The following is a 15,696-nucleotide window of genomic DNA, read 5'->3' as shown; positions in this document are numbered from 1 at the left end:
CCACAAATGCTATCAGAAGTGAGACTGATAGCAATTCTCTAATTTTAATTCATAGAGAACAGAGTATCAGTGGATCCTGTGTTCTCACCCTTTCTTTCAGAGGTATAAAAGAAACTTGATCTGAAAGCTGAAAGTAGATACACAAAGATCGATCAACCAAAACTTAAATACCTGATCTACAACAACAAAGAAGTTGAGTATTATTCACTTGAGAGTAATTGCAGCTTCTCCCTGAATGGAGACATTTGCAGTTATATTTCATGGAGACAGTGCAAGGTTTGTTTCTTTTAATTCAGTGATCCTTAAATTTTAGTTGTGCATAATAATCAGTCAAGAATTTATTATAATGCAGAGATTCCAGGTCCCTACCTCTGAAGATTCTGATACAGAACCAGTATTTAAAATTGGGAGCTAGCTCTGTCCTCAAAAGGAGACTTTTAAGTGTTTTTTTTCAAAAATCGAGATACAATTCATATACCATACAAATTCACCCATTTAAAATGTACAATTCAAATTTTTTAGTATATTCACAGTGTTATGCAACCATCATCACAATCTAATTTGGAATATTTTCATCATCTCAAAAAGAATACCCATACCCATTATCAATCACTTTCATCCCCATGCCACACCCCCCATTCAGACTCTGGCAAACGTTAATCTGCTTTCTGTCTCTTTAGATTTGCCTATTGTGGACATTTCTTATAAATGAGATCACACAATATGCAGCCTTTTATGTCTGGCTTCTTTCACTTACCATAGTGCTTTCAAGTATCGTCCATGTTGTATAGATGTATCAGTACTTAATTCCTTTTCAGTGACAAATAATACTCCATTGTATGGATATGGCACGTTTTATTTATCCATTCATCCACTGATGGGCTTTTGGGTTGTTTCCACTTTTTTGACTATTATGAGAAAGCTCTTATGCACATTTGTGTTCAAGTTTCTGTGTGGACATTGTTCCTAAGAGTGTGTGTGTGTGTGTGTGTGTGTGTGTGTGTGTGTGTGTGTGTGTGTAACTAGAGGGCTTATTAAATTGAGGGAACATCTCTAGTCAAATGCTTTTGTAAGTAGCTGTTGGTGAGCTGTAAGAAAATGATGACCAGAGTAACCCACTGAAGTACTGGCTAGTGACCTGTGAGGGTTAAAGGCTTTCAGGGGAGCTTTGATCATAGAATAGCTAGCGTTCTGTGGCGGCTGGAAAAAACAAAACAGAGATCAAAGAGAAAGAATGCAACATTCAACTCTCATGGATATAAAAATATAGAAATGAGTGACTGTAAGAAGCAAAACAGACCTCCACCTAAAGTCTGATCTCATCTGCCTTCTGACATCGTCAATAGCATGGTTTATTATAGTGAGTTTAAAGCAATGGTTGCAAAATCAAAATGCTGTTAACCAGTTTATTGTGTTAAAGAAAAAAATCAAAACACTTAAGAGGAAACTGATTCCTTAGAACAAGAAATGAACCTAAATATAAAGAAATAAGCAGAGAAATGCTGTTATGTTTCTTTTCTCCCTACATATCCTGAAAATCCAGTGTGCAATACAAAGTCTAAGCCACACTGTGCCGTTTGTTCACATCTGCCTTTCAGCTCTTCCTTGTGTCATATGTGAAGCTTATGCACAACTCTCTGGGTCAAACCATGCCTAGTTATTCAACCTTGTAAACAACCCCTTAAGTGTTCGAATGGATTAAATCTATGATGAAAGTCCAAATATCGTCCACAAAGATTTCACTACCAAAATGATCTAATCACCAGAACATAGACTTCATTATTTTTCCTATAATTAAAAAAACATGATAGTGAATTTGATTTATCAGAATCTTGTTCAACCATGTTTCATAAATAGCTGCAAAATCCATCATCTTTAATTAACTCTTTCTCCTAACTGCCTTAACCTATTGCAAGACATCAAGCAGGATTAACTGCAAAGAAACTGATTTAATTGCAGAAAAATATTAATTTTTAAAAATCTCTCATTTTAAATAATATTGGCTAATCCTTAGGTTATCTCCAATACCTGATATAGAGTTCTTTAATAGACAAAAGTAGGCTATGGGGATCTTTTCTCGATTTATGAGAAATTAGTAATAAGGAAGAAAATAGCTCTGTTGATTTATCAATCTAATGATCAGCAGCACTGATTACCAAAGGAGACTAAAACATGATCTTTGCCCCCAAAGAGTCAATTCTCTTGCTGAGAAAAGCAAGACATACGCAGGAAAGAATTTGAGAATACCATAATATATTACGTTATTTCTGCCAAAAAATTCAGACATAGGAGAGATAAACGTGGGCTCAAATAGTTAAAGATGACATCATGGATAAAGTAAGACTTAATCTGGGTCTGAAGTTTGGGGAGGATTTGATCAGAATAAGGGAAGAGTATTTCTGGCATGGGCAACCGCATGAACAAAGGCTGAGTTGAAAGATTTAAAATAATGTGAAGTGGAGGACACATGCTTAGGAACAAATGAGAAGCAAGGCTGTATACATTGGACAGGGCAGATTATGGTGAGTCATGTAAGTTAGGCAGATACCCAGAAGATGCTCCTGCCAAAACTGACAATGTCTTACCAGAGTTGGGTATGTCCAGCTTAATTTTATTCAAAGAGAGCTGCCTCCTGACTCACTATTCACTTGGTGGAGACCAAGAGTGGGGGCATGGAGAAATGGTTGACAATGTGGCCAAGTCATTTCAAGGACTCATTGCCAAGTGCCTACTATGTGCATTACAGGGTTTGGATGCATCATGAATTATAAGAATGAACAAGTGAGAATTCCAGACATCATGAAATTTATAGTGTAGACATGCACATTACTATGATACCAGAAAGAAAGTAATGAATGCATTAAGTATAACATACAGAACAGGCACAGAATGAGCATCGACTCTACCTAACAGAAGAAGTGACATTTTAACTCAATATTAAAAATATTAGGCTTTTCATACTGATAGGGGAGTGAATTTGCTCAAGGTAGAGGAACCAACAGGGGCAATGGAACTAAGCAGGATGCGTTCTGGAAAAGGCAAGAAGTTCAGCAAGTCAGGAAAGTAGAATATAGGGAAGAACAGTATGGGGTTGTGATAAAGCTGAAAAGCTGGTTAGGGCCAGAAGGAAGGAAAAAGGTCAGAAACGGGAGTTTGGACTTAGCAGATGATTTGTAGCCACTGTAAGTTCTTGAGGGGATAGTGAATTGTTTTTCTGTCATATTTATTGAGTCTACTGTGTGAAAAGCCCTTGGCCATGAAAGGAGTGTGTATGGGTGATGAGTCTGGTGGCAGTATACCAGACAATCTGAAAGTGGATGATACTGAGATCAGGAAAGTCAACTAGCAAGAAATCCAATGCAGTAATATAAGAGTAAAAAGAAGAGGGTAGAAAAAATAAAGGGGGAAATTAGAGAAAAAAATCAATAGATGGGATCATTTCTAGGGAAAAGGTAACACTTGCTGGGTAATTGCACCCAGAGTATAAAGTAGTTAGTGGAGCTAGAGATGCCTGATATCTGGATCCCCAGTGATTAAGAGACTCTTGGTTACAATTTTGGCAAATACAGAAGTTGTGTTGTAGGAATAAACTGAATGGGTATGGTCGAGTGCCATGGTTTTTGATTATAGTTCGTTTGAGGTATCAGGTAATTGGTACTCCATTGCATTGCTCAGACTGAAACGTGAATCTGGGAGACATTTGGAGTCATGAGATTAAATGAATTTCTGGAGAATGGGAGAAGGAAGGAAACAATAATTTTTGAATATTTGTTATATTCTAGACACTGAATGTGGAGATAAAATACAGTGAAGAACAGAGTCTTCGAGGAAAGTCCAAAATTAAGGGACAGGAAAGGAATCAGCAAACAAGGACTAGAAATTCTCAAAAAAAGTAGAAAGACAAGTTGCATCCTGTGCTGTCACTTAAAACAAAGGAGAATAACTTTAAGAAGACAGGGAAGGATCAAACAATTTGAGTATCTAGAAAGATTAAAAATGAGAATAAGGCCGAGCGCAGTGGCTCACACCTGTAACTCCAGCACTTTGGGAGGCCGAGGAGGGCGGATCACTTGAGGTCAGGAGTTCAAGACCAGCCTGGTCAACATTATGAAACTCCATCTTTACTAAAAATACAAAAATTAGCCGGGCGTGGTGGCATGAGCCTATAATCCGAGCTACTCAGGAGACTGAGGCACGAGAATGGCTTGAACCCGGCAGGTGGAGGTTGCACTACTGCAATCCAGCCTGGGTGATAGAGCAAAACCCTGTCTCAAAAAAATAAAAAAAAGTAAAAATAATGAGAATAAAAGCCTTGCATTTTATGAAGAATCGTGGAGACATTTAATTCAGTTCTGTTCCACAATTATTTCTTGAGCACCTACTATGTGCTTAGCACTAGAGTGCTGGAAACACTGTCATGTAGATTACAGCCTAGTGGAGAAGAAAGACAAGAAAACTGTAAACTACATGACAATCTGATAAGCACCAAAGTGCAGGAGACACAGAGTACTAACATAGTACATGAGGAGGGCCATCTATCCCAGACTTGAGGGATCTGGAAGGCTTTTCAGAGAAAGTGATGTTTAAATGGAGACCTACAGGATGAGCTGGGATTAGCTAGATGAGAGACAAAGGGAGTGATTCAAGCAGGAAACACCCTGTGTGGGGATCTAGAGAGAAAAGAAAACAAGACCATTAAGCAACTGAAAAAAATAGTGGCCTGAGTGATTTTGTAGAGATACCATTGAAGAGGTAAGCAGGAGTCAACTAATAAACTTACAGGGCTGTGTCAAAGACTTTGAATTCAATCCAAACTGGCATTGGGAAGCTGCTGAAAGGCTTAAACAGGAGAGTGCTTTAATCAGGTTTGTACTTTAGAAAGATCCCTCTAACTGCGCATGGGCAGGGTAAGGCAAGGCCGGGTTGATCAGTTATGAGCCTGTTATACTAGTTTAGGAGAGACATGATGGTGTCAGTAGAGAGAGAGAGAGGAGTGGGTGGACTCGATAAATATGTGGGAGGTGGAATTGACAGTTATTGCTAATTAATTGGCAGTGGGAAGTTTTGGGAGAAAGAACGTCCAAGAATGACATCAAGATGTTTGGCTTGGACAAGCGAGTGTATGCTAATGTAGGAAACATCAGTTGAGGAGTCATTCTGAGAATAGAATTGATGAGTTCAGTTTAGCATATGTTGATTTTTAGATACCTGCTGGATATCCTAGTGGAGGTATATAGTAGGCAGTTGGCTGTGTTTATCTCAAGTTCAGAGAGAGATTTAATCCAGAAAATAGAGATTTGGGAGGCAACAGCAAATAGTTGGTAATTGAATCTATGAGAGAAAATGTGGATTTCTCTGGGTGAAAGTAGGGTCGCGTAGTGTTGAGTGAGAAGCAGAGCTGTCAGAGGACAGAACACTGAGCAGTACCAATACTTTAAGGGCTAGGCAACAAAGAGGATCCAACAAAAGAAACTGAGAAGGAGTTGTGTGTGTGGTTCGGTAAAGAAATAAGACTGCAATTTCAGACGTCTGTAGCAAAAAACATTTCTAAGTAGGGGAAACTGATCTTATTTGGTGATAGAGAGAAAATGAGCTGATGGAAAGGAATATAGTGAAGACATGGATACAGAATGCATAAATGGTAGAGCAAGGTCTTTCAGGAAAGAGAGCAGCATAGGAGTGAAGACTCATAGAGGAGAGACCCTTCTTTCTTTAATAAAAACAAGGATGAGAGGAGAAGAAGAGTTCAGACAGGAGACCGGCTGTTGATAAGAGGAAACTCATACTCGATTGCCATAGTAAAGTAGGAGCTGAGGTTTTCTGCAGGGCATGAATATTAGGAGAGGGGAAATGAGTTAGATGGGAGAAAAGATTGCACCTCAAATGCCTTAAACTTTTCTGCCTCTTATCTCCTGCACCTGCTAGTCCTGCAAATCTAAGATCTTTTATGTATAGTGATGCTATTCAATCATTTTAAACATTCACAAACCACTTAAAAATAGCTAAATTATATTCACTGTTCATATATTCACCTTTAAAATGGTTGAATAACATCACTATACCTAAAAGATCTTAGATTTGCAGGACTAATAGGCGCAGGAGATGCGAGGCAGAAAAGTGTTGTTTTCTGATATTGCTTTCAGCGGAATAAGACTGTTTTACACAGCCTAAAAGAATAAGTCTGAGAGTTTATTCTTAGTTACAGTTAAAATGTTTATATATGTTTAAGGTTCCGCATCAGGAATAAGAGCTCTAGTTTTGACATAGTATTAATAATTATAATTGCTACCACTTATTGAGTACCTGCTATTTTCTAGATATCACGCTAATCACTTTATGTCCAATGGTTCTCAGCCAGTGGCAATTCTCCCATGACCCCAGGGGACTTTTGGTATTGTGTGGAGACACTTTCAGTTGTCACTTCTTGGAGAGTAGTTGTGGGTAGATGCCAGAATGCTGCTACATATCCTACAACTCACAGGACAGGCCCCTGAAACAAAGCATTATGTGGTCACACATGTCAGTAGTGCTGAGGTTGAGAAACTCTGCTTTATATCTATTTTTTTCATGTAATTCTCACAAGTCCGCAAGGGAAGCATAATTATCCTTAATATACAGATGATGAAACAGAATTGGGAAGGTTAAGTAATTTTCCCAAGGTCACATCACAAGGTCCCAAGAAGTGGAACCAGATTTTGAATCCATCTGTCTGATTCTAAAGCCTTTTTTTTTTTTTTTTTTTTTTTTTCAGATGGAGTCTGGCTTTGTCACCTAATCTGGAGTGCAGTGACATGATCTTGGCTCACTGCAACCGCCGCCTCCCGGGTTCAAGGGATTCTTGTGCCTCAGCCTTCTGAGTAGCTGGAACTATAGGTGCATGCCACCACGCCTGGCTAATTTTTGTATTTTTAGTAGAGACGGGTTTTCACCATGTTGCCCAGGCTGGTCTCAAACTCCTGGCCTCAAGTGATCCACTCTCCTCAGTCTCCCAAAGTGCTAGGATTACAGATGTGAGCCACCCCGCCTGGCCCTAAAGCCAATTTTTTAACCACTGTATACATTGCCAGTTTGTATTAAAGATACACAGACTACCACAAAATGTTTATATTTTTGCAACTAATTTTACATAAAATGTATGTGTTAATATACTAAAATCTGCATTCCTCCTATCTAAGGTTACCAAGGGCCCATTGCTCAATTCTAACCTTTTCCACCTGAGGATAATAAAATAGTATTGTCCTATTGAAAACAGACTTGAGGCCACGTGCAGTGGCTCAGACCTGCAATCCCAGCACTTTGGGAGGCCAAGGCAGGTGGATCGCTCGAGTTCAGGAGTTTGAGACCAGCCTGGGCAACAGGGCGAAACCCTTTCTCTGAGAGAAAAAAAAAAAATTAGCTGGATGTGGTGGGTCCCGCCCAGCTACTCTGGAGGCTGAGAGGTGGGAGGATCGCTTGACCCTGGGAGGTTCAGGCTGCAGTGAGCTGAGATAGTGCCACTGCATTCCAGCCTAGGCAACAGAGCAAGACTCTGTCTTAAAAAAAAAAAAATGCTGGGCATGGTGACTTTGAGAGACTGAGACAGGTGGACCACTTGTGAGGCATTTGAGACCAGCCTGTCCAACATGGTGAAACCCCGTCTCTACTTAAAAAAAAAAAAAAAAAGGAAAATTAGCCTGGTGTTGTGGTACCCACCAGTAATCCCAGCTACTCAGGAGGCTGAGGCAGGAGAATCACTTGAACCTGGGAGGTGGAGGTTGCAGTGAGCCAACATTGCACCACTGCACTCCAGCCTGGGCGACTCTGTCTCAGAAAAAAAAAATAAGAAAGAAAAAGGAAAAGAAAACACACTTGAGTCAGGCACATCAGATGTGTACTCTCCAACATGATGTGTTTTGCCACTTGTGGGCATCCTCCAATTTAGAAAAAAAATGTTTCCATATGATGTTCAGTTGCAGATCCATTTTCAAATCCTATTCAACATGCACATAATAAGATGAATACTTTTTGGGCTTTTGGTCACAACTGGACTTCTGTGCTGATACCATTCATCATGTAAACTGCCCAATTGCCTCTTGATAATCACTAGGCAGGAGCTCAAACTCTAACCAAGCTACACAAGTCCAGGTCAAGAAGTGAATGTGGAACATTGGTGGTTCTGTTTTGTTTGTTTTTGCTATTTTTGAGCCATTGTAACTGTGAACTTTTCCTTTGTAGAACTGTGCCAAGTAAATCAAACTGAATAACTTCACTTGTCCATAGAAAGTGGTAGATTTCTGCAAAAAGCATTGCCTCTGTGTTGCACATTATCCCAATTTGTAATCCTTAGAATGTGACTGCACAAATAACTGTATGGCTTATGTCCTCTTCTCATATGGGTCTAGGGTAGCCTACTCATCCCGGTTTCTCTAGCACTGTCTAGTTTAAAAACCAAAATTCTACATCCTAGGAATCCCCTCAGTCCCAGGCAGCAAGGATGTTGTCTCCCGAAATATACCCAAATCTAATAATTAATTGCTAGAGAGTAAAAGCTAATATTATCAATACTGCTAGTTAAGGTTCAACAAGAAGAAGGGTTAGTATCAGGATTCAGGTTGGTAAATATTGGGCATTACTTTTGGCCCTCACTTGTTTTTTTCAAAGAAGATGATTGTTGACGGAGGAAAATCAATCAAACTCTGACATTACATAGGATGCCATTTGTCAGCAAGAACTTCACACTGTAACAAAGTAGCTCTCAGGCTTGGCTATATTTTATAATCACCTAGGGAGCTTCAAACAAGCTGTGTGCTCAAGCTTCACGCAAGACCCATCAGTGTTTTTAAAGTATCTCCAATGGTTATAATATACAGGCAAGGCGAGAACCAGTGCTATAGCCCTGCTATGGTCTGAATACACGTATCCCCAACACAGTCATATGTTGAAGCCCAATCACCAATGTGATGGTGTTAGGAGATGGAGTGTTTGGGAGATTATCAGGTCATGAGAAGAGAGCCCTCATGAATGGGATTAGTGCACTTATAAAAGAGAGCTCCAGAGAGCTGCCTTTCATCCTTCACCATGTGAGGACACAGCAAGAAGGTACCATCTATGAACCAGAGGGCAGGTCCTCTCCAGATACTGTATCTAGAAATTCTTTGATCTTGGACTCCCCAGACTCCAGAAATATGAGAAATACATTTCTTTTGTTTGTAAGCCATCCAGTTCGTGGCATTTTGTTATAGCAGCATGAACTAAGGCAAGCATGATGCCTTCCTTTTCTTAATTGTGGATGTGGCTGGGCTTCTGAGGAGATGGAACTATTCGCTGCCTAGATAATGTCTAGGTTGCTTGACTGAAGGATTTTAAGGGAGGCTCTGCTGCCCCCCCCCCATCACATATTACGTTCACCAAAATGCACCATTGATCAACAATATTCCTGTGGAGACATAATAGAAACAGCAGGCAGGAGCAGAAAATAAAGACTTACGTTTTTGAAAGATTTTCTGTCTTCAAGAGGTGATGATTAAGCTGTTTGCAAAGGCCCATCTAGCCTTATTTGTGTCTGTCCTCCAAAATGAAAAACTACATGAGGATGAGCATTATAATAACAAAGCCTTATCATGGGCAGGCCTGATACCTGAAGTAAAGGTGCTTTTATAGTAGACTGAGTGAAACCAAGGCCCTGAGGGAATGAAGTAAGCAGCTGGGGTTGGGAAATCCAAGAGGAAGACAACAGGGGAGCAACCAAAAGACTCACCTACCTCACAAGGGTTCCTCCAGGGGATTCTTGGAAATAAGGTCAGGCCTCATACAAGCACAATATAAAAGATCTGGCTGCTTTTCTGGAGGAGTTTGTATGGCCAATTATTCCTAATGTAAACTAAAATTCTAAGCACCCAAACTGACTGAATCGGCCGTCTCTTAGCCAACAGGTTTCCAGAGTAACCTTGAAAACTGAGTTCTCATGCTGGATAAGCACAGTGGCTCACATCTGTAATCCTGGCACTTTGGGAGGCTGAGGGAGGAGGATTGTTTGAGCCCAGGAGGTTGAGGCTGCAGTGAGCCATTAGTGCACCACTGCACTCCAGCCTGGGAGCCTCTTTTCAACAGAAAAGAAGAAGAAAGAATAGAAGGAAAGAAAACAAGAAAGCAAGAGAGGAAGGAAGGAAGGAAGGAAGGAAGGAAGGAAGGAGAGAGAAAGAAGGAAGAAAGAAAGAAGAAAGAAAGAGAGATAAAGAAAGAGAAAGAAAGGGGGAGAGAGAGAAAGAGAGAGGGAAAGAAAGAAAGTGAATTCTTAGCCATGACAGAATGCGGAGTCAGATATGTTTCATTATACTCCCTCCCTCCCTAACCACAATTAGACTTTCTTCCCTAAGGGCTTAACGGTAACCAGCCCTTTCAAAAGACTGTACCACTGATATGAACCCACCTCGTGATGCTGCCCCTCCTTTTTTTTGCGTAAGAGAGCACCGACCACGGAGTAGTCTGACCAGTCTATGGAGGATGTGCAGTAAGGGTTTTCTTGTCTCCCACTTCACCATTTGATGTCAGAAAGCCAAAAACTCTACCCTCACATCATGCTAACACCACCATTTTTTGTACACAGGACCCATGAAGGGGCATGAAGCTCAGTTACACATGTGCAGTTCTCCTTTCATAAATATTCATGACTCTTCCTATAGCTTATTGAATATGTATATTCAATCACCCTGCTCAGCATAAATTCCTGTTCCTTTTGCTCCTCCCTTAAAGTATCTGTTTCTGGCTTCTGGCAGGAGGCTCTGCTTCTCAGCCTGTCAGAATGGCCACCCTGCAGGCTACAACACTTTATGAGAAATAAAGCTCTCATTTTCAAATTTATGAACCTCATCATCCTCAGTTGACACTAGGTAGCTTACTTGGGGGTGTCAAACTAGATTTGCATGTGCCTCACCTTCTACCTCTTTAATAGCATTAGAGTTAGTGGAACTGAAATAGGAAAAGGAGGGCTCAAAAAACTTCAACCCCTTAAGCAAAATAAACTCACATTGCCTTGTCTGGGCCATAAAGTATGACAGGAAACAGTTTCCCACTCTTTGCCTGGCAGATTCAATAAGGTCTGAGTAGTGACCGGAGCCAGGGATTCTGCTTTGCACCCCACAGATTACACCACTGAGATGATCACTCTGAATCATAAGGGCATCTCCAACTTACCTTCTCCAGGAATTGCCAAGGTGCCTAAAGTTCTGCCATGAAAACTTTCAAGTAATAAAAACTGGTTGGGTATTAAAGAAGATTTTTATTAACTCAGATTGGTAACACCTTGGGCTAGGAATTCCCAGGCAGAAAACAATACCCTGGCTTCATTTTCTAGGTCTTCATGCTGGTTGCTTCTGCCATGCCTCACTATTTTCTACTTTCTGGGTTCTCCCTTCTTTTCCTCTGACTTTTGACTCTCCTCTCCTTATTTTCACTCTCTTTCTCTCTTTTTCGCTCTCTCTCTCTCTCTCCTCTCACTCTCTCTCCTCTCTATCTCACACACACACACACACACACACACACACACACACACACACGCATGCACACACAACTCTTAGAAACTCCTGGCTTAAGCCTTATCAGCCAAGACCTTGTCAGTGATTACCTGACAGCTAGCTGAGAGCAAGATCAATATTGAGGAGGAGAGAGCAGATACTATCAAAGAAAAACTATTTAGGAGATAGAACTGAATAACGTTTACTATATATATCCTGGGCCACTGATTTTTCCAAAGGAAGGGACACGTTAGGAATCAATAGTTACATGTACAAATAAAGATCAGCCAGGCAACCATGTATATAACCTTTGGTTTCAAAAACAAAGACTTTTAATTGAATTTCTTGGCAGGGAGAGTGTGGTGTGGAGAGTCACTTGGAGTGTATCGTGTAATAGAGCTGTTCCATACTCTTTACCCAAGGGGAAACAATCAGATCTCAGAAATACCATTGAGTTGTGTGTGCTATGAGGTTAAAGAAAAATTCCATTTTTATCATCTCTGAATGATAAAGCTCCACATTCCTAAAATAGTTAGCTTAAAGCAGCAAAAGTCTAAACTGTTCTCAAATTCATAAGTAAACTTGGAAACATATATAGAATCATTTAAGCATTTTGACGGATTTGCAGTTATGCAAGATATAATTCAGGAAGAATTAAAAAACAAAATTTGGACTTGAAAACCTTTCACCTTTATGAGAATCTTACTGATAACATTAGAACAGGTATGTCATAAAATACATAAAATATGGTGTTTTTATTTTTCTAGAACAGAAAAAACTATGGAATCTGAGAAAGATAACTTCGGAATATTGGTAGTTTCAAGGAATGTAAAGTATAGCATAAACAGTTTTGGTACTGGAGCAAGACATGGGGGGAAGACCAACTTCATATCTCACCCGAAATAATTCATTTGGTTTCATTGGTTTTTATCAGGAATGTTGGTTAGTAAGCATGCTGAGAGTGAGGATTTAGAGAAAAAATGTGCTGTGTCTATAGAGAGCAAAATGCTGAGTGGGTTTGATTCAAAATTCACCACAGGCCAGAAAAAAGATTTTGCAAAACTCTGGCCCCTGTTGCTCACACATGGCCTTGGCTGTGTGTAAGCCTCACATTCAGTAGCTGCATTTGATTTTCAAAGAGCAGGGTCATTTTCTCAGCCTACACTTCTCATTAAGTTCCAAACACTTCCTTAGGATATGAAACCTCCCCCTTCTCTTTCACCACTCTAGTAAGGCCAGCTTGTTCAGACAATACTGAAAGGGGCTGCTCTTTGGTGCTCAGACAGGATGTTCCATTGATATATCTTGCAGGGACAGTCCATAAGCATTCGTTTGTTGGTGTCTCATACAAACACGAACTGTTCCTACTCAGACTGAATTAAATGTTTTGTATAAAAACTGTGTGATGTTTTCAGCATTTGCTCCAGAAGAATTTACCGATTACTCAGTCTGTGCAAGGTTCTGGGCTAAGCCCTGGAAGGAGAAGAGGGGTGCAGGAAGAGATGAAGCTGGAGGAACTGCTGAAGACATAGAAAGATGACAAGCTGTAACACTTATATTTAATAATAATAGTGAATATGTATTGAACAGTTACTCTGTGCTAAGCACTGCGCTAAAGTCTTTACATGAATTAGGTAATTTAAACTTTACAATGCTACTATTTTTGTAAATGAGGAAACTGAAATTCAGAGAAGTTAAGCCGAAAGTCACACAGCTAGTGATGTGATCAAGGTTTGAACCTGATCTTTTTGATCCCAAACAAAGCCAAAGTATGTAACTGCCATCCTCTCATGCATTCAAGGATTCAGAATCTAGTAGGAAAAAGAAACATCTCAATGACCTCTAATAAAAGGAAAAATATGGTAAGTGCCACAAAAGATACAGGCAAACTGCTATGGAAGTGCAGATGAAGGTGTATTTAATCTCCGGGAAGGCTTCATGGGGGGAGTAAAAATTGAACTGGGCCTTAAATGACAAGTGGGATTTTGGTAGATGGAGATGAGGGACAGAGTACTTCAGGTAAAGTAGCTAAATCACAGAGTGACAAGTACAGTGTAACTGGAGCATTGCATGTGTCACAGAATAAGGAGTCACAATGAAAAGACTGTAAAGATTGCTACTCCATTGCCAGGTACCTTGAACACTAAGCAAAGACATCAGGGTTTTACTCCTTCTTTAATAGGCAATGGAAAGGCAATCATGGTTTTTGTGCAGGTCAGTGACATGATCAGATCTGTGATTTTGAAGAATTTCAGTTGCAGCTTCAATCATGAAAAGGGTAGCACATAGATTAGAGGTCAAAGATCAGTTGTGTGACTAGGGATATTGTCTAGACGAGGAGTGGGTAAGAGCCTGAATCAGGGTGTTTCCACAGGGAATGAAGAAGAAGGGATAACCTGAGACAATTTCACAGTAGGTAATTACAGTAATTGGTAACTGAGTATGAGAGAGAGAAATGATCTGACGTGGATGTTAACATTTCTAGCCTGATTGATTAGGCAGATTATTGTGCCCCTCACTGAGACATTAGGCATAGGACAAAGAGTAGACATGGGACAGGGAGAGTTAGTCATGTCTGAACCTCAAAAAAAGGCCAGAATGTAGATTTGAGAGTCATCCAGAGAGAAAATATAGTCTAAAGAGGATGAAACTAGCTAGGGAAAATAGTATTAAATAAGAGAACATTTTCTGCTTCAGGCAATAGTATAGGTGTTTGGGGAAATCCTTCCAAAAAAAGTGCCTGAAAAGTGGAATTGAATATTTAAAATGTTTTTAAAGTGGAGCCGAGCTGAAGTTAAGTAAGGAAAACAATCAGAGGCCAGACAATAAAGCCTGGTTTTCTAAAGGTAATCCAGCCAGGGTTTGTCTTGGAAGTATCTGCTTGTCCCTGGTGGCCTAGAGTCAGTATTAAAGGACTGTGTGGCGGACCAAAACAGACTGTAAAGCCTGGCACTCACGCAAGGCAGTCAAGCCGATTGGAGAGTCTATCATAAAGCTAAAATCCTCTAACAGTCACTACCTCACTGAGTGGCCTAGGAAATGCCACATCTCTACATTAAAGATACTTATCTGTCCAGGGATGAGGCAGAAGAGTGTGGGGAAACATTATTTCCTCTGAGAACTCCCAACCACATACACACACTCAAGCAGTTTTAGGAGCAGAATTCTATTCCTGTGTCTTAGAAACCATCATTCAGAAAAGTTAGTTTATGGTGGTCCTTGGTTAATAGCACCCCTAGGCACATCGTAGTAGCAAATTAAAATTTCTGCTAGAAGAACGGTTAAGTGGCCTCAAAGAATTCCCACAGATAAAATTCCGAAGAACATGAGCTCACAATGAAAAAAAAATCATGAAATCTACAAAGAAACAAGCCATTTTGAGTGAGAGTCTGCAGAAACAGAGCCACAAAGGCTCAGAAAGATAAGAATGATTCAATATTGAATATAAAATAAGAATGTCCAATATGTTAAAATAGATAAAAAGGAATTTAAAGACGATTACAAAATAAGAAACTGTGAAAACTGAGCAGGAAGATTTTTTTAAAGAGACCAAAATGGATGTGAGAAGTGGAAAATATAATTTAAGTACAAAATAAAATCTCCTTGGATAGGTTAAACAGAGAGCTGAAGACAATTTGTGAGTTGGAAAATAGGTCAAATGGTATTTCCCAGTAAGATGCACAAAGCCATGAAATAAAATTCTGAAAGAAGCTAAGAGACATTGAGGACTGCGTTAAGAAAAGTCTCAAATACATCTAAGTGAAATTTCAGAAGGCAAAAGTAGAAAGACTGTTAAAGGAGTAATATATTTATGGAGATAAAGTGCTAACAATTTTTTTGGTATTTAGTATAAATTAAAAGAAAGGGGGGAAAGGACAGTACCTTGAAGAATACCAATACTTGAAAAGGTAGTTGCGGGGAAGAAGACTCAGCAAAGAAAACTGAAAATGACTTATTAGGGAGAAGATAGAAGAGCCAAGAGAATCCAGTGTCGTGAAAGCAAAGAGTGAGCATGTTTCAAGAAGGCCATTGTCAATAATGATAAATGTTGCAGACAAGTAAAGAAGGATGACAATCAGCAATCACTGGGTAGTGTCTATTATGGGTCAGGCATAGTGCTAGGAGCCACAAAGATGAATAATATGTGATTCCTGTACCTAAATAACATATTACAATCCAATCTAATTAAGGCTATAATAGACAT

Source organism: Macaca thibetana, chromosome X (genome assembly GCF_024542745.1).
Source record: "Macaca thibetana thibetana isolate TM-01 chromosome X, ASM2454274v1, whole genome shotgun sequence".
Classification (NCBI taxonomy): domain Eukaryota; kingdom Metazoa; phylum Chordata; class Mammalia; order Primates; family Cercopithecidae; genus Macaca; species Macaca thibetana.
This window is presented reverse-complemented; position numbering follows the sequence as displayed.